We start from the raw sequence: 10174 nt of genomic DNA on the forward strand, positions 1-10174 counted from the left end.
GAAGAGAGCGCACATCACGGCGGTGACAGGGGAGGGAGCGCACATCACGGCGGTGACAGGGGAGGGAGCGCACATCACGGCGGTGACAGGGGAGGGAGCGCACATCACGGCGGTGACAGGGGAGGGAGCGCACATCACGGCGGTGACAGGGGAGGGAGCGCACATCACGGCGGTGACAGGGGAGGGAGCGCACATCACGGCGGTGACAGGGGAGGGAGCGCACATCACGGCGGTGACAGGGGAGGGAGCGCACATCACGGCGGTCACAGGGGAGGGAGCGCACATCACGGCGGTCACAGGGGAGGGAGCGCACATCACGGCGGTGACAGGGGAGGGAGCGCACATCACGGCGGTGACAGGGGAGGGGGCGCACATCACGGCGGTGACAGGGGAGGGGGCGGGTAGCTGACCACGGGGGTGAGAGGTGGGGGGGAGCGTGCAGCACATCACGGAGGGGAGGGGGCGAGCAGCACATCACGGAGGGGAGGGGGCGAGCAGCACATCACGGAGGGGAGGGGGCGAGCAGCACATCATGGAGGGGAGGGGGCGAGCAGCACATCACGGAGGGGAGGGGGCGAGCACCGATCACGAGGGGGAGGGGCCGGGCAGCAGATCGGAGGGAGCGGTGGCACTATGACAGATGGAGGAGGACAGGGTGCACGATCCCTGTCCTCCTCCATCTGTCATAGTGCCACCGCTCCCTCCGATCTGCTGCACGGAGGTGAGGGGCCGGGCAGCAGATTGGGGGAACGGTGGCACTGTGGCAGATGGAGGGCGGCGGCGGCAGCGGATCGGGAGGTGTGGGGGTGAGGGTGCGGGCAGGAGATCGGGGAGACAGGTGGCAGATCGCGGAGGGCAGCGGCGGCGGATCGGGACGCTTTTCGTACAGTGCAATGGCAGCGCGGCAACTTCCGGGTCCCATGCTCCGGTCTCATAACAGCATGGGACCGGAGCTTGTCGCCCTGCCATTGCACTGTGTTCACTCACTGTGCTCAGCGTGCTGCAGGGACAAGGGAAGCTGATGGGGGCGGTCACCGGCAACAGGTCCACTGTGATTGGAGAGATCGGCCTTGTGACCGATTTCTCCAATCAGAGCAGTGGAGCTGGGGGAGGGTGATCCAGTGAGGTCACCCAGCTCCAGCCAATGGCCAGTGCTACAGCTGCACTGGCCAGGGCTGGATTTCAATGTTTCAGTCATTTTAAATGGCTGGAACATTACAGTGGCTGCCTCCGTAGGTCCGGGGAGGAGGCACCACCCCTCCTGAGGTCAGGTACAGGTCCCCTCCTCCCCGAATCTGCGGTTTATGTTAACCGATCGCAGTCACCGGAGGCTCCGGTGCCGCGATTCCGCCATGACGGAAAGATCCGTCCTTGGTCGTTAAGGCCCAGGGCACAAGGACGGATCTTTCCGTCCATGGTCGTGAAGGGGTTAAAAATGAATTATTTTTAAGAAAAAAACAAAATTTAAAATATAATTAAAAACGTACCAAAACGAGCACGTTTAACTGGAGAACATCGCTCCCATCCATTGTTAGGAAAAAGTTCTTGGGCAACATCCTCCCATGCCCTCTCCACTATTAGCCGATCCCTATAGCCTTCAATTCTTGTGTCCCACAGTACAGGATGCCGTTCTACAGCAGAGATTATTCTTTCGGTATCAACTCGTGGAGATATATTTTGCTTCAAATTTTTAAAACACTTAAAGCACTGAAAAGGAATAATACATGTGCTTTGGAAAATACACACAATGTGCCGAGCCAGCGAGTAATGCAGCAAGGCAGCACGATTCTTATACCTTACACCTGCTGGACAATTTTACATTCAAATTTAAAAAATCTGCAGCACGCACACGCACCATTAGGACACGTACTCGTGTTTTAATAATTGTGCAAACACAATCATTGATTTTAATGGTGTCCGTGGATGCATGCTCCGTACACAAAACGGACATGCTGGCGTGATACACGGACCAACAAACGCATCACGGAGACGGACTCACGGACATGACCAAAAACGCAATTGTAACCGCAAAGATCTAGTAACATTGGTGCACGTTTGGCCGTGTCTCCAGTATACACGAATCAAAATGCTGTGGATAGAAAAGCGCACATAGGGTCTTATCTGGCAAACAATGCAGGCTTAGAAAATGAAAACAGGTGCTCACCTATGGAAGTTGTGACAGGCACAACTCCTATGTATGCAGAAAATGGTCAAGCAGCAGCCCCGATAATGCAACAGGGAATCATGAATGGATAAGAAAGTCGGGTTTAACACTGCGCTAAAACCATGAAGCCAAACGATGTGATGAATTCTTTGCTATATTTTCTTTATTTAGGCCAAGTCTACGCGTTTCAAAGGCATGTCCGCCTTCTTCATCAGGACAAAGGAAAAAACAGCATGATACCAATTGCTACTTGGGGATACATATATATTGAAAAAGAGGCTCCACACCTACACAGGTGATGTCAGTCAGGGAGTGGCTGAACATAACGTGTATGAATAACAGAAAGCAGTGGAGAAAAAAATGGAAGAAACAGAAAGATCCCCAAGTAGCAATTGGTATCATGCTGTTTTTTCCTTTGTCCTGATGAAGAAGGCGGACATGCCTTTGAAACGCGTAGACTTGGCCTAAATAAAGAAAATATAGCAAAGAATTCATCACATCGTTTGGCTTCATGGTTTTAGCGCAGTGTTAAACCCGACTTTCTTATCCATTCATGATTCCAGTATACACGGAAACGGACCAAACACGCACGTGTTTCACGGATTTGTGTTTCAGGCCTAAAGCGGAGCTCTACAGCACCTCCATACTAGTCACCTTGGCACTGAACTGTCCGGAGAGAAGCTGTACGGTGAGATCCTCACAACAGCACCTCTATTCTAATCACCTCAGCACTGAACTGTCTGGAGCAGAGCTGTACGGTGAGATCCTCACTACAGCACTTCAATTCTAGTCTCCTCAACACTGAACTGTCTGGAGCAGAGCTGTATGGTTAGATCCTGACTACAGCACCTCCATTCTAGTCACCTCAGCACTGAACTGTCTGGAGCATAGCCGTATGGTGAGATCCTCACCACAGCACCTCCATTCTAGTCTCCTCAGCACTGAACTGTGTGGAGCAGAGCTGTACGGTTAGATCCTGACTACAGCACCTCCATTCTAGTCATTTCAGCACTGGGCTGTCTGGAGCGGAGCTGTACGGTGAGATCCTGACTACAGCACTTCCATTCAAGTCTCCTCAGCATTGAGCTGTGAGGAGCGGAGCTGTACGGTGAGATCTTCACTACAGCACCTCCATTCTAGTCTCCTCAGCACTGAACTGTGTGGAGCGTAGCTGTACGGTGAGATCCTGACTACAAAATCTCCATTCTAATCATCTCAGCACTGAACTGTGTGGAGCGGAGCTGTACGGTCAGATCCTCACTACAGCACCTCTATTCTAGTCACCTCAGCACTGAACTGTCTGGAGCAGAGCTGTACAGTGAGATCCTCAGTACAGCACTTCTATTCTAGTCATCACAGCACAGAACTGTGTAAAGTGGAGCTGTACGGTGAGATCCTCACTACAGCACCACCATTCTAGTCACCTCGGCACTGAACTGTCCGGAGAAGAGCTGTACGGTGAGATCCTCACTACAGCACCTCTATTCTAGTCACCTCAGCACTGAACTGTCTGGAGCAGAGCTGTATGGTGACATCCTGACTACAGCACTTTCATTCTAGTCACCTCAGCACAGAACTGTGTAAAGCGGAGCTGTACGGTGAGATCCTCACTACAGCACCTCACTTCTAGTCACCTAAGCACTGAACTGTCTGGAGCAGAGCTATACGGTGAGATCCTCACTACAGCACCTCACTTCTAGTCACCTAAGCACTGAACTGTCTGGAGCAGAGCTATACGGTGAGATCCTCACTACAGCACCTCCATTCTAGTCATCTCAGCACAGAACTGTGTGGAGCGGAGCTGTACGGTGAGATCCTCACTACAGCACCTCCATACTAGTCACCTCGGCACTGAACTGTCCGGAGCGGAGCTGTACGGTGAGATCCTCACTACAGCACCTCTATTCTAGTCACCTCAGCACTGAACTGTCCGGAGCAGAGCTGTACGGTGAGATCCTCACTACAGCACGTCCATTGTAGCCTCCTCAACTCTGATCTGTCTGGAGCAGAGCTGTACGGTCAGATCCTGACTACAGCACCTCCATTTTAGTCACCTCAGCAATGAAGTGTGTAGAGTGGAGCTGTACAGTGAGATCCTGACTACAGCACCTCCATTCTAGTCACCTCAGCACTAAACTGTCTGCAGCAGAGCTGTACAGTGAGATCCTCAGTACAGCACTTCCATTCTAGTCATCTCAGCACAGAACTGTGTAAAGCGGAGCTCTACAGCACCTCCATACTAGTCACCTCGGCACTGAACTGTCCGGAGAAGAGCTGTATGGTGAGATCCTTACTACAGCACCTCTATTCTAGTCACCTCTGCACTGAACTGTCTGGAACAGAGCTGTACGGTGAGATCCTCACTACAGCACTTCAATTCTAGTCTCCTCAACACTGAACTGTCTGGAGCAGAGCTGTATGGTGAGATCCTGACGACAGCACCTCCATTCTAGTCACCTCAGCACTGAACTGTCTGGAGCAGAGCCGTATGGTGAGATCCTCACCACAGCACCTCCATTCTAGTCTCCTCAGCACTGAACTGTGTGGAGCAGAGCTTTGCGGTGAGATCCTCACTATAGCACTTCCATTCTAGCCTCCTCAACTCTGATCTGTCTGGAGCAGAGCTGTACGGTCAGATCCTGACTACAGCACCTCCATTCTAGTCAACTCAGCAATGAACTGTGTAGAGCGGAGCTGTACGGTGAGATCCTCACTACAGCACCTCTATTCTAGTCACCTCAGCACTAAACTGTCTGGAGCAGAGCTGTACAGTGAGATCCTCAGTACAGCACTTCCATTCTAGTCATCTCAGCACAGAACTGTGTAAAGCGGAGCTGTACGGTGAGATCCTCACTACAGCACCTCCATTCTAGTCACCTCGGCACTGAACTGTGTGGAGTGGAGCTGTACGGTCAGATCCTCACTACAGCACCTCCATTCTAGTCACCTCAGCACTGAACTGTGTGGAGCAGAGCTGTACGGTTAGATCCTGACTACAGCACCTCCATTCTAGTCATTTCAGCACTGAACTGTCTGGAGCGGAGCTGTACGGTGAGATCCTGACTACAGCACTTCCATTCAAGTCTCCTCAGCATTGAGCTGTGAGGAGCAGAGCTGTACAGTGAGATCCTCAGTACAGCACTTCCATTCTTGTCATCACAGCACAGAACTGTGTAAAGAGGAGCTGTACGGTGAGATCCTCACTACAGCACATCCATTCTAGTCACCTCGGCACTGAAGTGTCCGGAGAAGAGCTGTACGGTGAGATCCTCACTACAGCACCTCCATTCTAGTCTCCTCAGCACTGAACTGTGTGGAGCAGAGCTATACGGTGAGATCTTCACTGCTGCACCTCCATTCTAGTCACCTCAGCACTGAACTGTGTGGAGCGGAGCTGTACGGTGAGATCCTGACTACAACACCTCTATTCTAATCATCTCAGCACTGAACTGTGTGGAGCGGAGCTGTACGGTCAGATGCTCACTACAGCACCTCTATTCTAGTCACCTCAGCACTAAACTGTCTGGAGCAGAGCTGTACAGTGAGATCCTCAGTACAGCACTTCCATTCTAGTCATCACAGCACAGAACTGTGTAAAGCGGAGCTGTACGGTGAGATCCTCACTACAGCACATCCATTCTAGTCACCTCGGCACTGAACTGTCCGGAGAAGAGCTGTACGGTGAGATCCTCACTAAAGCACCTCTATTCTAGTCACCTCAGCACTGAACTGCCTGGAGCAGAGCTGTATGGTGAGATTCTGACTACAGCACCTCATTTCCAGTCGCCTCAGCACTGAACTGTCTGGAGCAGAGCCGTACGGTGAGATCCTCACCACAGCACCTCTATTCTAGTCTCCTCAGCACTGAACTGTGTGGAGCAGAGCTTTGCGGTGAGATCCTCACTATAGCACTTCAATTCTAGCCTCAACTCTGATCTGTCTATAGCAGAGATGTACGGTCAGATCCTGACTACAGCCCCTCCATTCTAGTCACCTCAGCAATGAACTGTGTAGAGTGGAGCTGTACAGTGAGATCCTCACTACAGCACCTCCATTCTAGTCACCTCGGTACTGAACTGTGTGGAGTGGAGCTGTACGGTCAGATCCTCACTACAGCACCTCTATTCTAGTCACCTCAGCACTGACCTGTGTGGAGCAGAGCTGTACGGTTAGATCCTGACTACAGCAACTACATTCTAGTCATTTCAGCACTGAACTGTCTGGAGCGGAGCTGTACGGTGAGATCCTGAGTACAGCACTTCCATTCTAGTCTCCTCTGCAGTGAGCTGTGAGGAGCGGAGCTGTACGGTGAGATCTTCACTACAGCACCTCCATTCTAGTCTCCTCAGCACTGAACTGTGTGGAGCAGAGCTATACGGTGAGATCCTGACAAAGCACCCCCATTTTAGTCACCTCACCACTGAACTGTGTGGAGCGAAGCTGTACGGTGAGATTCTCACTACAGCACCTCCATTCTAGTCACCTCAGCACTGAACTATGTGGAGCAGAGATGTACGGTGAGATCCTCATTACAGCATCTCTATTCTAGTCACCTCAGTACTGAACTGTCTGGAGCAGAGCTGTATGGTGAGATCCTCACTACAGCACCTCTATTCTAGTCACCTCAGCACTGAACTGTGTGGAGCGGAGCTGTACGGTCAGATCCTCACTACAGCACCTCTATTCTAGTCACCTCAGCACTGAACGGTGTGGAGCAGAGCAGTACAGTGAGATCCTGACTACAGCACCTCCATTCTAGTCACTTCAGCACTGAACTGTTTTGAGCGGAGCTGTGCGGTGAGATCCTGACTACAGCACTTCCATTCTAGTCACCTTAGCAATGAACTGTGTGGAGCGGAGCTGTACGGTGAGATTGTCACGGGCGGAGGAGGGGATGCTGCGCTCACCCACTGCTCGGGTCCGGCTGCTGCTGCTGCTCGGTGGTGGCTCGAGCGGTGGGCCGGATCCCGGGGTCTCGAGCGGCGTTCCTCGCCCGTGAGTGAAAGGGGGGTTGGTGTTTGGTTTGGGGATATTGTCCGTGACGCCACCCACGGTTGTTGTGAGGTTGTGACACCACCGCTGCTCTGGACGGGTATCCCGGGAGCGATGACAGGGAGCACCTTGGATGTTGGTTCCCCCCTCCGTGGGTAGGGGGTTGGTTGTCCCGGGGCCCCGGTGAGGGTTTTAGGGATGGCAGGCGGGTTACGGGGCCTGGTGAGGTGCAGGGTCGCGGGGGCAGCGCTGTGGCGCACGGCACGGTGGTCCTCACTCAGCCAGTAATTCACACAGAGTCTCTGTTGAAACAAACGGCTGGATGGACGGGTCCCACAGGCGACTGCGGTTGTTCTTCTTCCGGTAGGTTGATGGTGACTGCCTTTCCCTGCACCTGTGTTGTGTTTACGGGTCCAATGGCTTCCCACCGGTAACCTGTTCCCCAGGTTGGGTGGATGCTGAGGGAGCCCCTTTTGCCCGCAGGCTCTGGCCCTGGGAACTTTAGCCTTGGCGGTGACTGTGTTTCCCTCTACGGTGTGAGCTGTTGCCTTCAATCGGGTCTTGGCTGCTGGGAAACCCCGGAGGTTCCCTTCGCTAACGGATTTGACCGGTTTTACGGCGACTCCTAGCCTGGTTGGGGTCCGTAGGCCCTGCCGGATGGTGCTGGCTTCTCTTCACTCCCCGATCCAGTACCGGTGGGCCACCGCCCGTCCCCGGTCCATACGGTTCACTCCAATCAGCCTCTTCTTCAGACGGTCAGCACCGTCTGCCAACCTTGCTGAGTGCCCGGGCCACACACCCGGACACGGTCAGTCTCCTCTGCTACCACTTCCCTCTCCAAAACTAAATTGAACTCTTTTCCCGCCTCCAGAACTGTGAACTCCTCGGTGGGCGGGACCAACTGCCTGGCCCACCCCCTGGTGTGGACATCAGCCCCTGGAGGAAGGCAACAAGGATTTGTGTTTGGCTTCGGTGTGCCTAGCCGGGGTGTAGGGTGTGTTGGTGTAGTACCTGTGACGACCTGGCTTGTCCAGGGCACCACATTCCCCCTTAGTAAAATGCAGACCGTCCGCGGGCTGTCCATCCATCACCTGTTTTATTTTCACAACTGGAAAAGAGTAAAACATGTAAAAGCATTATATAACATTTTACAACGGTACGGCTTCCGCTCTTCTCCCAACCAAAAAACCTGGCCCTGATGCTGCCCCTAAGAAACAGGCAGCACCCGTTGACCCCAGTCCAGCACCAAGTTGCCCGAGCGGGTTCTGTCTCTTTCAGGGGACCCGCGTCCAAGGGGACCCCTGAACCCCTGGAGGATTGCCACCGGTTACGGTAGTGGCAGGCCTGGCCATCCCTTTCCTCCAGGCCCATCCTCCCAAACCAGCCTCTCCGGAGGCGGTAACAGTTTCAAGCCAACAACATATTTATTTACATGCCACTAAGTTTATGGTTGCCCTGCAAGTTCTCAGGCATGTCCATAAGCAGTTTCTTCTGCACCGGTTGCATATAGTCCCTACGGGGACAACAGTTGCCAGCAACGGCTGGTTCAATCACGGTTCAATCAGGTAACTTCTTCAGTTGATTCGTTTTTCACTTGTCATTCAAAACTCTTTTAAGCTCGTACAGGTGGTCCCAACGGGGACAACTTGCAGCGGGGCGTCACTGCCATCACTCTGACTCTTCCCCTGAGGTGGCCCCATTCTCTGCCACCAACATTTCGAACATGCAGTGGCAGGCCTGCTGGGAGAGGGTCGCCCGGTATCCATTCCCACCGGTGCGCGGACTATAGAAAACCACCGGCTCTCCTTCATAGCGGAGGCGCTCACTCGCCTCCTCGAACTCAGAGGGGGGGGCCAGTGCCGGAGTCGTTATCAACTGTCTCTGCGCCAGGCGGGTCGCCGCCAGCTGCCGCAGTCTCCGGCTTTCCGGTATGCAGCATGCCAGGTTTTTCGGTGATAGCGCGGGGCAGCAGCTCAGGTTGGTCAATGCTGAGGCGTCCCATAGGTAATGGCAGGGATGATACGAGGGCCGAGACTGGGCCGGGCCCCCCAGCCGCAGTGGCCGCTCCTGGTAGGACATGGGGGCGTGGGTCACCCGTCGGTCCATCACATCTGCTCCCTTCCCAGACATTGAGGCAGTCGCAATCAGAATTTCTACCTCATTGGTCCACTGCTCCATCATGAGGTATATTTGGTTCTGCTGGCGGTGGTTGAATTCGACTACTCTGGCCTTCATCCACGCTAAGGTCCCGGGCTCAAGCTCAGCGCCTGGTGCAATCCTTGCCGGGGCCTCTGATACGTCTTCATTAAGGGGCCGCGGTCTCGGCGGCTCCCACAGGAGCGGTTCAGGGCGGCCCCGAGCGTCTGCAGCCGATTGGTCCGCTCGGGCGGACAGGCAGGGTACCGCTACCGGTTGGGCGGGTAGCGGGCATAGTGGCGGGGAAGGCGACAGGGTGAGCGGGTACAGGCCGGGCCCCTCAGCCGCAGTGGCCGATCCCTCGGGAATACAGGGGCGTGGGTCCCTTACCCGCTCTTCCAGATCTTTCTCCACCTCGCGTCTTCGCATAGCAGCCACCACGTACTCCATGTCGGCCTCCCACTCCTCCAGGAGGAGCTGCATGCGGGCCTGCAGACGGTTACTCAGTGGGGCGGTCCGGTCTTTCACCCACGCCACGGTGCCTGGCACGGGGACCATGGGGTTGTTGGTCGGACTGTGCATCTCGGCCATGGCACCTTCCAGGAACCACAAGGTCGCAGAGTCCCGGCGTCCCTGCTTCCACAGCCGCGGGCTACATGCGGCCAGACGCCATCCGTCCCCCTTAGTTTTTTTCCGGCTCCTCCTTCACAGGGGCGGGGTCGATTTTCGCGCCTCCACTGCTCGGGAAGATGCTTGAGCGGGGACTTTTCGCGCCCAAAATGGCGGCTTCTCAAGATTTTCGGCCGGACAACTCCGGCGGTCACAAGGCGCACCTCTACCAGACGGCAGAGTGGTAAGATCCTGTTCGTGACGCCAAGTTGT

Source organism: Anomaloglossus baeobatrachus, chromosome 3 (genome assembly GCF_048569485.1).
Source record: "Anomaloglossus baeobatrachus isolate aAnoBae1 chromosome 3, aAnoBae1.hap1, whole genome shotgun sequence".
In the NCBI taxonomy this organism is placed as follows: domain Eukaryota; kingdom Metazoa; phylum Chordata; class Amphibia; order Anura; family Aromobatidae; genus Anomaloglossus; species Anomaloglossus baeobatrachus.